The sequence below is a fragment of the Amblyomma mixtum genome, chromosome 3 (genome assembly GCF_055824585.1).
Source record: "Amblyomma mixtum isolate Tamu chromosome 3, ASM5582458v1, whole genome shotgun sequence".
NCBI classification, from domain to species: Eukaryota; Metazoa; Arthropoda; class Arachnida; order Ixodida; family Ixodidae; genus Amblyomma; species Amblyomma mixtum.
The window spans coordinates 431025396-431045196 of NC_143014.1; positions in this window are offsets into that span (position 1 = coordinate 431025396).

The following is a 19801-nucleotide window of genomic DNA, read 5'->3' on the forward strand; positions in this document are numbered from 1 at the left end:
TTCCACTTTTTTTCTTTTTAAATCCTTCAATAGGTGCGTTTATATCCCGTGTTCTTCCAGAAAAGGTTCAGTTGCGAAATAGCTCTGGTATCGCGTCTTGCTTCTTCTCCACTTCTTTCGCGCTACCTTCACCATGAATCCGGTTCAATTCGCCCAACTTTCCACCATGCTGTAGCGCAGAAATGCTGCATTTTGCAGCAGCTTCACCGAGCGGTAACGGCTGCGGCCCCAGCTGCGCGTCCTTGCAGTTGGTGTGCCTCTACGCTCGTGTGTGAGTCACGTACACGAGTGCGTGTGCCTGTGTGGGTTCATGGGGAAACTGTATGCCCAGTCTAGGCTCGTAAAAATAAAAAGGTATTAATAAGATAGTAAGTGCAGCAGTCACTGACACCTATTGCATTTTACAACCTTTTTACTATATATTTACTGCCCTCTTCACGGTGGTTACAAAAGTTTGGGCCTTCCTACCTTTTCACTACCTATGATCACTACTTAGCGTCCAGTTAGCAACCGTCCCTTGATCCCTAAAGTTGTGTGAATAAAAAATGATGGTCGATTTGCGTAGTTACGCCAAATGCGAACTAGGTGAGCTAGCAGTTCGGTTTTCACTTCGGTTTCGGTGTGCAGATGGAGTGTTCACTGATGGCAGTTGTTCGGATAGCAATAATGGGCGGATGTCCATATATCTAAAATTGGTCGTTCTGTTCATTCATAGATACCTAGGAGTCTCTCTACTACTCCTGGAGCAGTGGTGCAGCGATGCGCCACTGCTCTTCTATGACAGGCGCTGCCACCGGTGGGACTTTCCTTCTGAACGGCCTTACTTTCCGAGCCCGTGACATAACACACGCCGAGGAGGTCGCCATTGCGTTGGCTGCATCTGATTCTAATTCAAAAACAATTATTTCCGACTCGCGAGGGGCATGTCGGAACGTCGAGCAGGGCTGGGTACCATATCTAGCCTACCGCATTCTCCAAAACAACGTCTACACCGGGGACCCCGCGCACCGGCGTATCGTTTGGGCTCCTGCTCACATGGGCCTTGAGGGAAATCAGGCAGCTGACGCCGCCGCCCGCGCGCTCTCTCACCGGACATTCCCCTCCGACCCCGACGATCAGGAACTCGAATTCACTCCCGCTTACTCCTTTAAAGACATTGTTTTACATTATCAATCTGGCCATGGTCTTTATCCCCGCCCGTGTAAAGGTCTCTCAAAGGCGGAGGAGCGGCTTTTGCTTCGCCTGTATACCAATACTTTGCTGTGCCCGGCAGCTCTCAAACACTTCGACCCTTCTTTCTCGGGCAGCTGTCCGCACTGTGCGGAGAAGTCTTCGGACATTTACCACATGGTGTGGGCTTGCCCCTCTAACCCTGCTATCCCCCCTCACCCCAACCCAACCCGGGAGGACTGGGAGGCGACCCTGCTCGGCTGCTCTGACCTGCAGGCCCAACGGGCCTTGGTCGCGCGAGCCCGGGCGGCGGCCGACGCCACTGGGGTCCCGAACTAGGGACCTCCACCTAGTACTTGTAAGGGCTGGCCCCCTCTGGGTCAGCTCATGCAATACCTCCAGTAGTGCATGTGTAAATAAATGTTTTCCACCACCACCACCACCTTCGTGAGAGGCTGCTCACGATAAAATGGGATGCCGCCTGACAAGATGGGCAGGTGAGCAGTCTGCCATAAAACAGTCTTCAGACAACCACACAACGGCTGAATGCGGGCAATGGCAACTATATAAGTGCTAGGGCACTAAGATGGTTTTGTAGTTAAAGATTTCTCCAGGTCCTGCGGTTAGGCGGACTGACCTATTTCTATAACTGCGACTTCATAAGAAAGGCTGGTATCCTACCTCTGCGGGTAAGGGCTACTAGCCCGTAACTGAAGGGCAGATTTATAGAGTGTATTAGACGGAGAAAGATTTACTCGTGCAACGCGCAGTGGGCGTGTCGCGCTTGGGTGACTTTTTCTGATAAGTTTTTTTTTCTTGTATTCTGAACCTTTGTGTGTGCCCACTAGGATTATTTGATGTCGTCGCCTTGCATGCTTTATACACGTAATGCTCAGCATGTCTAATTCAAAGTGTGTGATTTACGACCATCACATCCTGGTAGTTCTCACTGGCGCCGGGCACTGATCGCATTGAACATATCCTTCACTCTAACCCCAGCAACTTCAAAACCGCCATCGAACACTTTTCTGTTAATTCACTTCTAGCCCACCTCTCATGTAAAACTCTGCCTCATGGGGTCTTTGAGGTATTGGAAATAAATAAACAAAGAAACAAATAAAAATAAATAAATAAATAAATAAATAAGGTTTTATTTTTCCCACTGTGTGTACACAGATTTAACAAGCTAAGCCAACACACCGTTCGAAAACATAGTAAGATATGCGAAAACTGTTTGTGCCCATTTTTTTTGTAAATACTTCTACCTTTTTGTTCATGATTGTACTGCTCTTTCACTAGCTTCTTAAGGTAGTAAATTTCACTACTTCTATTTTTGCTACATCCAATCTGAGAAGGAACGTGGTGGTCTGTGTGACAAGTATCTGGTTAGTAGTTACTCAGTGAAGTCTCCGATCTTTTCTTTAAGTAGCTGTTTATTATATTACCTTGTGACTCTATATTGATGGAAAAAGAAAGCTTCCGATGCTACGCCTGGATTGCCCCGAGGGATCCAGTGATCCTCTGCTGTTCAGGTGAGCTTGGACGTGCACAGTTATCCAAGTGAGGTGGTTTTTCACACAGGCTCATGTTTCTTTATCGAGGCTATCTTCCCTGTGTACTCCATCTTCCCTTCTTGGTCTCCTTCAAAAAGCGAACCAGGATGACACCGGTAACCTTGGTTTGTGCCCACCCTGCTATGTATACGCAGTGTACGCTTTGCGTGGCTGTGTACAGGTCTGTACAGTAATCGTGACACGTGCGTAAGCACCCCATCTGGTTTTATTCACAATCGTGGTATTTCATATCTTGACCAGCCTAAATGAATTGCAGAATGTGGTGTCTTATCCGCTAACATGCGCATCTGGTTGCGGGAACATTCTGTATTTATGTATTCTGCTCGAATGAATCCTTCTGCTGATGGTCAGTTCTCGTCCCGCATTCTTGCTTGTCCTTTGTCTTTCACGCTGTTTTGTATCAATATGAAAGCAGATTTAGAGAACAGCTGCATTTCTAACTTCTACATTTTGGACAAGCTACCTCCGTATTGCTAAAATCGCGCACTGCGTAGCTAGACATGCTGTACTAGCCAATATGTGTAAGTACATCTGTTGTGCTTGTCTCCTATCCTTTGTTAAACTAAGCAACTTAGATATTTACATAACCCCATTTGGTGAAAATCTTGTGTGTTTATGGTTACGTATGCGACTTTTGTGCGTGTGTCCCTCGGTCTTTATCCTCATCGGAAGTGGCTAGCCAGGCATATTGCGAGGCATATGTTTTCAGTTTTCGTAAAGAAGTGCCTGCTTATCTGAAGTGTGACAAATTTACACATACAGTTGTGTCGTCCTGAATGAATTCATATTAAAGCTGCACTAATTTTCTTATACAGACGGCAGTGGAATGCATAGAAAAGAACAAATCTGCATTACACACTAATTTTATTCATACAGTGCCGTTTTGCTGGCATTACTAACACAAGTTGCTTTCATGAAAGGTGGGCCTAAAATGAATTATCATTCTGATGCATAAACTCGTAAGAGGAAACTGCGCAACTGGACATCTGTCTTTCTAATTGCATGCAGTCATTCTAGCATGGTCTAAATTCACACGGACTGCCTTATATGGAGCAGCGAAGTAATAGGCACACCTTAGCAGAGCTCTTCATTCAAGTTAAATACAAAAAGTCATTTTAATGTAAGGTAAACTACAGAGAACTTTACTGTTCGTAATCCAAGCCGGCAATGAAATAACAAGCTATATTTTGCCGAAGATGTTGCCAATTAATAACAAATAGCGCATTGCAAAGTTTTATATACGGGGTGTTTTACCTTAGACTTTTAAAATTTTCAAAAAGAGGCGTTTTGATTTAGAAGAGCGCTTTTTCGGCATAGCATTGTCAGCGCTGAAGTACATGAGAATACAGCTAAGACATGCTAATTAGCAAGCTGGTTAACTAATACTGAATAGTTAAATTTTTAAGCTCTTACTGTTAGGCTTCTTACTTATTGAGAGGCGTGTAGCCAAGCGTAAGTATTATCGATATCAGTTTTTAGAATTTCGAAAAAAAATTCGTTATTTCGACGAGTTACGTGCACTTGAGAGGTTGCTGCTCCTGCAAGCTTCTCGAAAGAGCGTGTATTTTGGCGCGATGTAGACAAAATTTGTTGGGCCACAGCGCCGAGGGTAACCGCGTTTTGGAAATTCTAAAAACTGATACGGACATTGCTTACGTTGGGCTACCCGCCTCTGAGTAATTAAGGCGCCTAACAGTAATAGTTGAAAAGTTAACTATTCCATATTAATTAGCCAGCGTTCTAGTTAGCCCGTCTTAGCTGCATTCGGATGCAACTACACCGCTGACGATGCTCTGCCGAAAAACTGGTCTCCTAAGTCAAAAAGCCTGTTTTTAAAAATTGTGGAAATTCTTAGGTGAAACACCCCGTATAACAAGTGGTGTTGACCATACTTAATGTTGCCTGCTGCTTTGGGAGCCAGAATCACCGTTAAAATCACTCTTACTATTTTTCTGATCAGAGAAATGTCTTAAAACATGACTGTGAAGCTTCATTAGAAAATATATGCACATATGCCCTCCACATATTTAAATGGCTTATTTTTATTTCATTTCATCCTGCAGTATCATAGATGTCATCCTGGAGATACATTTTTACAAATTATGCCTCTGACTATCGGGCTTGCTTGAGGTACGAACAAAATATGGACTACATAACCTGCTTCCCTGACTATACTAAATATTAATTCCCAACCATTAATCAGCAGCCATCACTGTGTAAACCCTCCGAAATGGTTCTTGCATTTCCTTAGTCTGTAAGCTAGTTTACCGACTCCCACGTCTTATGACATTTAGATTAATGACAATGGCATATCTTGACTTTTACAGAATACAAAGCAACCACTTTGTTTTGCACTCATAGGGGCACTTTTAGAATGCTTTCGTGTTGCACAGAGAGTATGTGAGCTTGTTTTTGCCCCTTGCCAACATTGACTGGCCCTCAGGCTGAAAGTGTGTTCAAATGTACGCCGCTGTGGCTCAGCGGTTAGGGCGCTTGGCTACTGAGCCGGAGTTCCCGGGTGCGAACCCGGGCGTGGCGGCCGCGTTCGATGGAGGCGAAATGCAAAAGGCGCCCCTGTGCTGTACGATGTCAGTTAACGTGAAAGATCCCCCGATGGTCAAAATTATTCTGGAGACCTGCACTACGGCACCTCTTTCTTCCTTCACTCCCACCTTCATCCCTCCCCTATACTGCGCTGTTCGGGTGTCCATCGAGATATGTGAGACCGATACTGCGCCATTTCCTTTGCTCAAAATCCAATTTTCATTTTCGTTTAAATGTGTTTTCTGCCTCGGCAAAGCAAGGCAATTAAATACATGTAGAAACACTGAAGTGAGCTAATTATTAAAATAAATGCTGCTGGAACCTGGGACTAATTAATTTAAAGCGCTTGATACTAGGTTTGTGAAAAAGGAGAGAGTTTCCGGGTTGTAATTGCTGACAATTGCTAGTAACATGTACTGTTAACCTAGCTTGTTCGATATCAGTGTGTGTGGCTTCCAGAATTCCCAGTAAGAATCACTTCGTCGTTCTGAAATAACCTAGAGTGACCACTTGGGCGCTAGTTGGTTCTTTGATTAAGAAAAGGCAAAGCAGCGCAACGAACAAGGACGACGGAAAGACAATGCACGCGCTGACTTCAGCAAGCGCGTTCTTTTTTATCAGGGCCTAGTTGTGGGTCGGTCGGTGGGACATTACGAAGAACAAAATAGAGTCATCAGTATCGCCCTGCGTTGTCGCCTGCCTCTGTCCCGTCCCTTTTTGCCGTTTTCGTTCTTCATAATGTTCTTTTTCGTTCTGTCGTCCTTGTTCATCACCATGCTTTGTCTGTCCTTAGTTCTTAAATAGTTAATGCACGTTATGGGACAGCGTAACTTCCGGTAGAAGCATTGTTTAGATATCTTGGGGAAGAAATCCTAGACCGTTGTGAGAACTGTTGTACATGCTAGCCATCGAATTAGAAGTTGTACGCTACCACTATGTGACGGGTTTCTTCCCTTTGTCGAATAAAAATGGTGCCAGCGTGTACCGTTTCATACGACATTGCTCTAGACGTTCAAGCTGGCCGCTGCTGTGTTGCACAGTGTCTTGAATTCACAGACGTCATGGTCGGCTGCTCCGAAATCCGTGGCATCAATGCCAACAGCGGTTTTACATCCAAGAAAAATCTCGCGGCTGCACGTGTCTCGATGCCTCCAGTCAGCCACAATCAATGGGACCGCAAGATACCTGCGTGTTTGGCTACGACGCATGCCTGTGCCACCGCACGCCATTAGGGAGCCGGTAGTGCCGGGCGCGCCAATCAGAACGCTGGATTCTTCCGGCTTGGTCGGAAGCAGCAAAGTGATCGTACAACGCCTGTTCCGCCCCATGCCCGCATGGGCACGTGCGCATAGTCGCAAGGACGCGTGCGGATGCGCCTCAAAAACGATTACACGGCTGCCTTTACACACTGGGTTATTCCGGATTATTCGCGGACTCTCTTTGCATTCGTCTGGTGCCAAGAACCTGGCCGGCGCATTCTTTCAGCAGGACTAACCGTCTTAGTCTTTCTCATCCCACACAATCCGCAAATTTTAAGGGGACAAAAGGGATGAGAGAAGGGAAAGGTGGGGTGCGTCAGCATCGCTGCAACTGTGCAGGGGAACGGTACCAGGGGTGCGCTGCGGAGCAAAGTACCGAAAAAGGAGCAGCACAAATGTGTCTGCGCCGATTGCAAGACAAGAGGAAACCACCTAGAAGAGCGGTGCACGGAGAAAATTTTGTGTGTTTTTGTGTTTGCCAGCGACGGCTATCTCGCCCAGCCGCGATCCCGCTTTCGGGGGCACGCATTTCTTTGTGCATCCATGCAGCAAGCTCTTCGAAATCCCGCCGCAGGGTCTCTTCGCAGCCCAATGAAACGAGCAGCTTGTAGCGAGGCCATCAAGCTCGACGCGCGAGCGCGGACCGAGGTCTCAGATACGCTATCTGCGCCCCTTCCACTCTCACCCTCTCTTTCTTCCGATGTTCACCCATGGCGCCTGCTAAGAGGTCAGCCTGGCTCCTCTCTGTTGGAGATGCCTTGCTGCAAGAAATAACAACGCCTTAGTCCTGCCAAAATCGCTAATTGCGGGCGATTTGCGCAAATCGCAAAATACCGAGAAAGTGCGTTTTGTAAAATGAAAGCCGAGCTACCGGGCTCTTAAAGAAAAAAAAAACCGGAGGGAGGGTTAAGTGGGGTCATTCCCTCCTGAACGGGTCACACTCGCCACCAAAACGACAGTCCAGAGTAAGAGCACTTCTGGTTTGAAGGCCGCTTCAACGGCTTAACATCATTCACACTCGGATAGGACAAAAATCTCAGCGGGGCTGTGAGACGCTGCGTACAGCGATAGCACGCATACCGCTGGAGGACAAAGGCTTGGGCGCCTAAAAATAGATAAGCACCCCCAACTCGGCTGCAGTGCAGCAGGTGAGTGGTCGTTCGAACAGGAAGAATCCTGCAGGAAGGAAGGACGGGGTCGCAGTACGAGCAGAGAGAGGAATGCAAACAAGACTGCATTTTGGACGCCGATTTCTATCCAAGAAACACAAAACGCGAGATGCATGGCCACTTCCGGTCTTCCTTTGGTGTCTCAGAGTTTACAGCGTAGAGTCCAGAAACCTTGCAGTTTTTTGTTCCCCCTGAAATAGATAAATAGAAGTTTGAGGCTGGAAGAGCTGACTGCCACAACCTGGAGATTGCCGCTGTTCCTCGAAACTGTGAACCTGTGAACGCAATGTGCGCAGCGCGACACAGCTCTTTGCGTACGCAGAATGGTCACAGCTCACTGTGACGCAAGACAGATGTTTTGTGCCCGGTTCTCGTTATTACCCCCTGGCCGCACACTGGAGCGCTTTCTGTTCCACTCATAATTCTTTAGCGCAGTGCTCATTTCTTGCCACAGCAATGATGAGCCCCTAGTGAAGCTTTTCACGTCACAATAAGCCGAGGTGTGTTGTGTTGGGCTTTATGGCACATAAGCAACAAAGGCCACCATGTGCCAAACTCAAGATTAATTTGTCTGCATTGATGGAAATAACTACAATGACTTAAAATCTCACAATTTGTTCTGGAGTTTTGCTCCCTTCAACAACGTATAAACACAGGAAATGCCAACGAGTGCTTTCTCTCCCAGGAGCAACTTACGGTGAAACGGGATGTGTTCAGTCATAGAATTCTGGGAAATGCTTTCTCTTTAGTCTCTCCAGTTTAGTTCACGAATATAAAATGCGGTCTGTGGTGACCGCACCCCCCCCCCCCCCCCCCCGCACACACACCACACACACACACGCACGCAGACTTCAGATGTAGGTTTCTCTTGTCTTGTCAGGGTACAGTTGTGTGCACGGCATGTGTGCCCAATACGAAGACGACATATAACTTTTAAGAAGCGTTTCTGTTGCGTACACGACTTCCATTCGGATTCTCCAAAGATGGGTTTTACTAAGTGTCGTTTATTATTCTCTTGATTACTTCACGTACACTGTCATTTATCCCCCAGTTTACAGTGTACCAACTTAGTGCACTCTTTATGGGTCTTATTTATGTTCTGAATTTCCTTGATGCGAGCTTGTGCTGCGCACACGTCCACTCTCTTGTTCACATTAATCCCGATGTGGTTCGGGAACCAGAGAAATTTCATATTAGGTATTGTTTTGGGAACTTTGTTGTATTGTGTCTCCGTACAGGGGTCAGGGGCGCTGCACAGCAGCGCCAAGTAGGACGCCTGGATACCCACTCGTCTCCGCTTATTATATAGTGCCCCACTAAGCCCCGCCTTGGCAGCTGCGGTGATAGTGGGAAGGTGGACGCGCTGGCTGCACTACCGGCTCTCACTTCCTCACCGCGTTTTGATGCGAAAGCGCCATCTGGCTCATCGGCAACGAAACCCGGTGGCGTTGACAGCTGCAGAAAACCGAGACCCCCCCCTCCATTGAGGTCGCCGTCGTCTCGCATGTCGTCAGGAGTAGACCATGCGATAGTGGCATCTACATTGAAGAAAAGTAAACTTTCTTCCGAAGGCGCAGGGAATTGAACCAAGGACCTCCAGGTTGGTCAAATATTTAGGGGAATTCCCCAAGGTGGAGTAGATTTGTAATAAGGGAGTAATTACTCACTGACATGGCAGTGCTTGGGTGGATGTCAATGAGTAATTACTCCCTTATTACAGACCTCCAGGTTGCGAAGAGACGAAGCAACCCACAGGCCATAAAAACCGCGACGCTGCTTGGCGAATAAAGGTGAACCTATTGTATGCGCGTTTCCTTACGACTCTATGCTAATGAGCAGGATTAGGATTAGAAAAGAAGAAATCTTTAATGAACCTCGCCACAGAGCACACGATGAGACAGTGCTTTCGCATTCAAAGCACGTAAGTAGTCAAGTACCCTCCGTAATTTTTGTACAAGACCAAAGGCCGTGCTCATGCTTAGTCTCATGCGCTGTAGTTCGTGGGGCCGTTTCTATCTTAACGCCCATTAAGGGTAAAGGGCACAGAGCAAGTTCACTGCGCCTCTTTCAGGACTCCACTAAATCGTGCAAACCGCTGGTTTTTATGGGACGATTGCGGCGCAAACACTCGTCAGGTATACCTTCCACCTCTTAAAGGCCTGTTGGTTGCATCGACATGGCTAACTGTAATAACCCGCTTGCATTTCGACTGTACTTTTTTTCACGTTCTCGTAGTGCTTAGTGCTTAGTGCAGATACTGATTGACTCAATCGGCCCACACTCGTAACCACCACTCTGAATAAAAGATAGGATAAAATCAGCTCAATGCAGCTAACTCACACTACGACGAGATGCTGCACTCGCCGTCATGTACAGGTGTTCACAAAGATTTTCGGAACGTTAAGGTAGAAGCCCAAGGCGCCAGTAGCTAATTTCCCCCTACCGTGTCCGTCTGGAGGGGTTAGGAATGGTGACAGCGTGTCGCGCGCGTCGGACACTGTCCAAGGCTGCGGGAAAGACCGCGACCACCTTGTCGGGGACCAAGGGGTCGGCGACCGTCTCCCATTGAAGAGAGATGACCTGTCAAGTGGGGGTGGGGGACAGTAAGGTCGGCGACTTTTGAAACCCCCGAAGCAGTGGACTTACCGGCGCCTCTAGAGGCGGGCTCTGGCGAGCACTGGGCTCCACCTACTTGTACCTACAGTGCCATTGCAGCGGGATTGGTTGAACTTGGGCGAGAGCGGATTTAATAAAGCTCCGCCCAATTATTGAAGGGTTAAAACCCGCTGCGAACAAAGAGTAGGGACGAGCGCGCTGAGTCTCAGTCTCGGCCGCTTTTATACAGCCTTTCTTTTAAACAGCCTTTTTTGACAGCCTTTCTTTAAACCGCATTTTTCTCCTGTGCTACTTGAATTTTTGCTCTTGTCTAGAATAAAATAAGCTTTGCTTCTCAAGAAGTTTGCAGTGGCTGCCCCAACCGGCAACGTGTCGCCGGACGAGCGTACGATGACGTGAAGTGCTTTCGATCAGACCAACCGGCCATTCCCGACCTTTTCCTTTTAACTGTGGAGTTCACAAAAAAGCTTAATCCTTGGCAGCATAAGCATGTAGACACGAACTGGAGTCTAGAGGGCGTACCTTGCACTTCCCTGAGCGACATCGCTCAACGCTTGGTGATTTCCGTGTTCCGAAAGCTTTTGTCGAAAAGTTTACGGGATAAGAGTTCTCGGGGAAAAGAAAGATGTAGCCTTGACTCGAGACAAAGACGCCAAATTATGTATCAACAGATGGAGCATACACGTTTCCCCATACATTCATACATTTCAGGCGATTGTCTATAGCGCAACTGCGCCAAAATAATAGGTTTCGAAAGGGCAAATGCATAAAGTTTTAGAAATCCGCGAGCTCAAAGAGGTTGAATGTGTGAAACTTGCAGGTAAAGAATGAGAAGTCCTTTCGGGCTAGCATTTGAAATGGTGACGTAATCACCGACTCAAGCTTCTCCGCAGCCCACAGCGCCAAGTGGGGGGCGCATCACTACGTCATCGACGTTACTAGTCGATTTCCATCGCATAAACGCTTTGTTTCAAGGAAAAAAAAAGCAAGTGCCACTGAAGACAAAGCCTGCCGAGCGTTGTTGGCAGCATCTAACAAGGCACGGCACGGTGTAGTTGACTACAGCGGAAATCTGAAATCTTAACCTCCGTGACGTCACACTGAGCTTCTCCGCACTCTAGCGGTGCTGTGAGGAGAAGCCTATAAATTAGTCGTCGATACCTCACTACTTTAAATATTAGATGCAGACACACTTGGCACGGTTTACCTGCAGCCGATATAGATTTGAATCGTTGGATATTGCGGAATTCCAAAAAAAACTGGTGCAGTTGCCCGTTAAGCTCACCCGCATCCCGTAACTCTTGCTACAGATAGTACGTATCAGCTTCACATTGCGTACAATATATACACGCAGGGATCACGAACTTAAAGAACCCAAAACGCGACGAGAAGCCCACAGTTAGAATGCTCCGCATACCACCCGGTATAGTTTACAGGTAGCTTCGGTATGAAAGAGGTCACATTATTTGCGTAAAGCCAATGATTACTCCGTTAAGTGTGAGGGAAAACTGCGTTTTCCTTTGTTATGAATAGCCGTTTTCTTGACGGATAATGCCCGAGATATTTCTTTAAGTTTAGTGCGGATATAAAAAGAGAATTTGACCACATGTACTGCCAGTTCTCTTCCCTACTAGAGCTTTAAAACACAATGCTCACTAACGTCAAAAGAAGGCGGAAGCAGCGCTTGCGACATTAAGCTTCTAAATGTACACAACAAGATGTAACATGTAATTTTAAGGTGTAACTTTACATGCACACTGCAGCGTCTGGCGTTAAATGCGAAAAAGAATGCCGACTTCCCCCTTCGTACTGCTGCAATCCACTTCGTAAACGGTTTTGCTCGCAAGCATGCTTTTTAAAACCACACTGATGAACGATAAGAATTTTTCGGGATATTAGAATAAACATTAACCTAATATTCAGAACACTTCCGAAAGATTTTGGGAGAAAATTCGCTAGAGCTATTGGCCTGTCAGAACCAGGAGGAGTTGGCGAATTTCCAGGTTTCGCGAATAGCGTTTTTCCAAGCCTCGGACATTTTTCCTAATATCCATCTTTTTTTTTTTTAAATTCAAAAGTGCCTCTACGGCTGCTCCGGAGAGATGGGCCATCAGTTCATAAGGATTTCGTCGGGGCCTGGAGCACTTTGTTTACCAGCAGACAGTACTCTATGAATTTATTGGAGCGTAATTAGATTATTAAAAGGTTCGTTAGTACTCCAATTTTTGTTGAAAGTCGTTTTTTCTGGGCAAAGTTCTTGCGCTTAAGAATGATTCTGTACAGTGTGAAGAACCGGAAATTATCAACAAATGTTCGCCTCAAACGTCTGCCTGTCCTTATATACTTATTTGTGCGCCAGAGCCTTTCCAGTGAGGAACTGTGGGAGGGGAGAAGCAGCTGTTTAGTTTCCGAACCTGCTTTCACATTTTTAAAAAATGTCATTGAACTGTTGATGGATAACACATAGCTTTGCTATGAAGTTTTTCAGAACTGCGACGGATATGGCTGGCTTTGTCTCTCACCTGTTTAAAAATTATAAGCTTCTCCTGTGTGAAGGAATCTACGAAATATGCCCTAATATTTTTGTTTGTTTGTGTTTTGCTTGCTTGCATTCTCTTGTATACCAAACCTTCTCGTTTTGTCGCACAACTCGCGAGGACTGAGGAAAAGCTAGGCGCGCAGCAAGAATGATAGAGGTCGTGAACATTTCAGTTGAGTTCATCGACGCTAAGATTATGTGAAATTATTTTGTCGAGACTCTCCTTTTCTAGAAACAGTTGCCAGTCAACAATTTGGACCTTGCAACGGCGCGGTTTGCTTGGGGCTATAAATACTGAACTGGATAAGATGATTATGACAGGTAAATGATCCCTTCCGTAAGGGTTGTCCAGAAAATCCTATTTAAAATCGTTCAAAACGAATAGAGAGCTAAAATATTAATCTATAGAACTCATTCTTCTGGAGGCGGGAGATGAGTGTGATCTGGCTTGTATGGCAGCTTGAGGATTGTGGTTGAATATTGTTCTTGACGGGCACTTCGATAGAACTGAACAGCAGATGCAGACATAATTTTTTAGAATAAAATATGATAAAATATGGCCTCTACTACCACTTTGTTTATTTACCCCCAAAATGGGATGGACATTAAAATCTCCAGCTAATAGATAGGGTACTGGCAGCTGTTTAAAAGTGCTTCCAAGTCGATGAAGTGTTACTCTTTGATGTGGCTAAACGGAGAATATATTGTAATCGCTTTAAAATGAAGCTCGGTGACTACAACAGTTTCGTACTTAGTTTTAAGATTGATTTCGCGAGATGAAATACCACCCTGAAGAGACAATAGCAACATCTCCAGAATGCCTGCTTGTTTACTCGCGGTCATAACGATATAATTTACACTTCTTTAAAATGCTGATCTGCTGAGGACCTATGCTGTTTTCTTGCAAGTATAAATTCACTCTGGAAAAGTGAGTGTGAAACGTCTTTTAAGTCACTGTGGTTTTCGTGAAGTCCACGACAGCTACAACGTATAAGAAAAGCTATTTTGGGCGTCTTTTGATGCGATAAAAATAGAACCGCCATTACTTCGATTCCTGTCTGGTGATCTCTGAAACCTCCGGGAAAGCTGTAACAGCAAGAAAATTGACATACTTATTACCCTCAGCGGAAATTGAACCAGCGGCGACAGCAGATCAACTTCGCTTGCCGCTGCATTAGACCACTCTGCCATCGTCACTTTTTTGTTTACATCTTAGTATTTATTACAATGATGCAATGTTTTATGTACATGAGCTATCTGCAAGCACTAAGAAGACAGCGGCACATCAACACACACAAGCAACGAAGCACGACAAAAGAGTCAGTTCGGAGCACATAGCTAATGCATCATATCATGACACATTTAAGCAAAAAATAACTAGAAAAAAAGGCAGTGAACAACACAGCCCTAAGAGTGAGTACCACTACGGCTCATACTTGGTATGGGCATACAATTCTTTTAGGTGTAGAGTCATTTTACAGGAATGGTGTTTAGCAGAAACAACGGATTCACAATCTTGGTCCATCATGCGTGTTTTCCACAGGCTGTGTAATCCAATTAAAAATAACATATATAAGGGTTCATCAACAAATTGTAGTGCAGTGAGAAATCTTAGATTGTGGCTTCAAATTAAATCGTTTTTTTTTTCAAGGTCCGTTGCATGATGTCCCAGAAGAGTATTGCACTCGGCCATCGTCGCAGCCTTTCTCCCCGTCTGCTAAACTATCAGCTTCTCGCGCTGTGCTTTGAATACTGTCGTCTTCATTAACTTTAATACGTGCTCCAGTCAGACAAAACGCAAGAGCACACCATCACTTGTACCTCCCATGTGTGGATGGGTGGGTGGGTGGGTGGGTGGGTGGATGGATGGATGGATGGATGGACGGACGGACGGACGGACGGACGGATGGATAGATGGATGGAGCGTCCCCTTTGAAACGGGGTGGTGACCATTCCCACCATGCTAGGCTTTTCTTTATTTTTGTTTATTTTTGTCGCCATTTTCTTTCACTACGGTTTCCTACACTTCTAACGTTATGTCACCTCTCTGCGTTTCAGCCACCAATCTTCCAATCGCCTTTTACTAACTTCCACCGCAGATTTATTTACATATCCTTTGTTATCTCTAAACCCTAGACCCCCAACAAGAGTGACTGTGCCTGCATCGACATCCGGATGGATGCCATCACATTTGAGTATGAAATGTTCAACTGTTTCTACAGATCTACCACACACTGCACATGTGTCATCTTCTTCGTTGATTTTTTGTAGCTGCTTGTTCTAAGACGCCCTTTCCTTGCTTCAAAGAATAGGGAACTGCCTCTTGAGTTATCATAGAACAATTACAATGGCAATGATGGCAATGTTGATAAAGCGCCATCTGACGAGCATGAAGCAAGTCGCATGGATCGGCGGGAAGGAAGTGCACCTTCTGACATGCACGTAGCAAAATATGGTTTTTAGCGCAAAAAACACAAAGGAAAGTGAGGCACACACCAAAGTCGCTAACTTCCGACTGATTTATTTCCACATGTCACATTCGCCACGTTTGTCTTTTAAATAAACCCAAGATGTTAGCAACGAAAGGTATCTCTAGCAGCCAAGAAAAAGAAAGACGAAGAAAGAAAGAGAAGACAGGAGCGTTATGGGAAGGAAGGAAGGGAAAACTTTATTTATAGTAATGGTTCTTCTGCGGTTTGGGGGCTTCTTCAGAGACGTCTTGGTTCTACCCCCAGGAGCCTTCTCTGTCGAAGTCGTCCGCCTCTAACCAGTGGTCGGTTGCCCTCAGTCCAGGGCTCCGCAACGCTCCTTGCCATCGGCCATACCATGTTGAATACGCCGGTTCTCGTCCGATCACCGAAGCTAAGCAGCATTGGGCTCGGTCAGTACTTGGGAAGGAGCGTTATGGGAAAGAAGTTAGCTAAGTGCAAGATGAAGAGGAAGACATGAAAGGGCGACTACCGATTTCCCCCGGTCGCTTCAGCCCGGAGGAACCGTCTACAGGAAACGGAGTCAAAACTGAGGTGTTCCGTCCGTCGATTGGAGTTACACCTATCATTTAAATTTCCATAGCTCGCCGCGTTTTTCTCAATTTATGTTTACCTCTTTTCGTTATCATTCACGTTTATGTCCCATATGGGATTACCGGTGAGGTACAGCTGTTTGTTATGTACTCTTCACTTGAGGGATATTGGTAAACTACCTCTCATGACCTGAGAAGAACCTGCCAATTGCGCTCCATCCCATTCTTATTCTACTTATTCCGCTTTCGTGATTCGGGTGTGCGATCACTACCTGCCCTAACTAGACGCATTTCCTTACTACTTCCAGCATCTCGCTCCCAACTTTAAACTGCTGCTCCCTTCCGAGGCGTTAGTTTTCTGCATATTAATTTTTCGATCCACCATTCTGCTCTGCCTGTCTAGCTCATTGATCATGCTTTGCAGTGCACCTCCTGAGTGACTAAGTAAGGCAATGTCATCAGCGAATCACAGATTACTAAGGTATTCTCCGTTAACTACTATTCCCAACTGTTCCCAATCCAAGCCTCGGAACACCTCTCGTATAAAGGCGGTGAATAGCATTAGCGAGATGGTGTCTCCCTGCCTGACACCCTTCCTTATTGGAATTTTACTGCTGGCTTTATGGAGGGCTATGGTTGCTGTGCAGCAGTTGTAGATATCTTCTAGCATTCTTCCATTAGGCTCTTCTACACCCTTTTCTTACAGTGTGGTAAGTCTGGTGAGCTAATTTTGGTAGGCTTTCGTCAGAGGTACCCCCGCCCCGGCTCCCAGTGTTACCAGACTACAGGCGAGATTGTATCGCGCGACTATCCGAAGCCCTGACCACTGAGCTATCCTGAATTATAAAGTATGGAGGCGACGATGTCAGCAAAGAAAATAACTGGTGCTACTAACTGTGGTCTGGACCCTGCATATTCTATGTGCATCACTGTTCACTTTCCGAAGAACCTCCTACGTAGGCACAGTAGATGCGAGATGGCAAGGTAGCGTAGCAAATAATTTCGGTCGGCGACCTCATGGCCCCAACAGTTTACACCCACTGTGCATTTTGGGGAGAGAAAGCACGGTCATATGAAAGGCAGAAAATATGCCGGCAACTTTTTAAAAACTATACAGGTGCATAATTTGCACGACTTTCGATTGATTGGAATAATGATTGGCTTTCGAACGATTGGACGAACTATCGGCGGCGCCGTAGTCGAGCCAAGATGACAACCGTAAAGAGGACTCCGTCTGGGATCATCCTGGGCACAATGACAAGTTCCCTTGATTGCACTATTGAGTCACGTGTTTGTTTGTTTTTTCATTGAAAGTGAGGGCCTAGTTTTAGCTAAACGCTTTGTATTAGTCCGTGTAAGGCCGAGAACAGATGACAGACTGGAGCGTCGCCGCCCTGTGTCTGTAAACGTCCGCCGTGCAAGTGGAACCGCACAAGATCGTCGCCCCCTCTCCAGGAAATTTTAGCGATGTCCAGATCGCCAGCGCTGAGTGTTCCTACACGGAGGGAAAATCAGAAAAATTGCAGCACGTCTCGGGTTTATTGCTGCATTGTTAAGGTAAGCAAGGCTTTGCGAAATCGTTGCATTAAGCTGAAAGCTAGAATTGTTTCGCTTTCGACCATCATGTGCTTGGATTTCAATGCAGCAAGTTTACTTCAGTGGATGGCACTGTAGATGACACTCTAGCGCAGCAAATAATTTCTGTCGGCGATCTCATGACCGCCAAAAGTCTGCATATGCTGTGCATTTTGGTGCAGAGAACATGGTGGTATGAAAGGCAGGTAATATGCCGCCAGTGTTTATAACAAATATGCAAGGGCATAATTTGCACGACTTCCGAATGGAGCATTTTGTGGCAGAACATTATTAAGGGTGACAGTTGAGTTTCCCTCTCGATCTTGTGGAGGGAAATTGTGTCGATGATGATCATTGAAGGATGCTTGACGTCTTGCAGATTAGATATTGCTCAACCACGTTGCTAGATGACGCTTCCGGAAAGGTTAACTTTTTGTTAGCAGTTAACAAAAGAAATAAAGATACAAGCAAAGAGAAAATTTATTTACAGTTGACTGACTCGCAGTTTTACGTGACGAAACCAGCCCTCGGTCCCGCCGAAACAGCTAGTTTTAAAGCCTATGTCCCCGCCCTCGGTGGGTACAGTAACCAATCAGGGAACACCACAAACATCCACCCAATAAATCACCGGGGAAAGGAAAGCATCACCAATCAACAATGGGGGAGGAAAACACAGCCAATCAACAAACACTGTACAAATATGTACACTTTCCAACATGGAGATTTCGGAGGGTTCTCCATTCCTCCCGCAAGCATCGCGAACATTCTCGCTCTCCTACGGTGCAGGTTATTTCAACCTCCGGTAGGTTCGAGGAAAGATACATTAAGGCGCATCTATTCAGTGCCGTCACTTACAAACTGTCATCATGCCTGCAGCTAGCGTAGAAATGTCCTGTTGACCGCGCCTCAGGCTGTCAACGCGCTCCGCTGCAGACATTGAACAAAAGCCACGCGATGCGGATCCGCCTCACCGCAAGAACGTGTGCAACGGGATGCGCCCTGACGTATATGTTCCCGGAGGGGCTTTGACCTTTCCCGTTTTCTCGGAATCCTCCGCTATCCGACCCCCTTATCCCGCTGAGTAGCGAGTGTGACTCACCACCTTCTCTGCAGTTGTCGGAGGGCAGAAAAAAAAACCAAATGGAAATTATTTTATCGCTAACCCGGACGCGGCAAACAATGCACAGGACTGTGAATTTCACTGCGACACAACCACTTTAGCAGGCAGACGGCAATTCTTCGGTAGTGACATCATCCAAGTCCCGTTTAAAGCCTCAAGTATTTTTATCTTTTCGCGTGCATGCCGGTCCAGCTTACCCTGAGATCGTCAGACGCTCAGCGTCGTCGGTGTCGGCGTAAAAGATGAGCTCAGCGGAAGGAATGGCCAGGGACATCTTGCAAATCATTTTCGCGTCGCTTGGCTAAACGCACACTGCAACAGCCACTAAAATGTCCCGAATGTCTCCACTAAAGCGTCGTACTGATTGTTTCCTTTCGCTCCCGGCGTTCGCGCGTATGGAAGTGGAGTTCTGCTACGAGCACGTGAGCTCTGGGCCGACTCCCGGTTTCGAAGGCAGTATTTGTGATGCAGGCGAAATGCGCAAACACCCATTGAGATATCTGGGCACATCAAAGAACCCAGATCATCCAAATTTAACCATCTTCCGTGCACGGCGGGCCTCATAACGCCACAGGGTCGGCTGATGAGCAGTATTACACTGCTCAAGAATGTTTGAGAATGTTTGAGGCCAAAATGTGGGGGCATGTGCGATGAGGTTTATCTTTAACAGGCGTAACTGTTAACCATTCTCTCGGCAGTCGTGCGTATGAACGAAAAAGTCTTGCAATGAATGCATTTCAATAACAAGCTCCGAAAGACCACTGGGGCGCGTCCTCGCTGCTGTTCCAGCCATTGATGTAGTTCTAGCGAGTAGAACACAAAATAGCTTAAAATAATTCTGTGTCGACTTAATATCAAACCTTCTGTGCTTTGCAGCACTTAAACAAGTACACGTACACGCCGCTAAGCAGAATGATCTCGCATCCCTGCAGTACGGCCGCCGCAGCTCGGTGACTTGACGGGATGAATGGATAGATAGGAGCGCCCCCTTTGAAACGGGGTGGTGGCAATTGCCACCATACTCAGCTTTTCTTACATTATTTTTGTTCAACTGTGCTGTTAATTCTCCTTAAGATTCGCCATCTTCTTTCACTACGGTTTCCTACACTTCTAACCTCATGTCACATCTCTGCTTTTCACCCACCAATCCTCCAATCGCTGTTTGCTAACTTCCACTGCAGATTTATTTACATGACCATTGTTATCTTTAAAC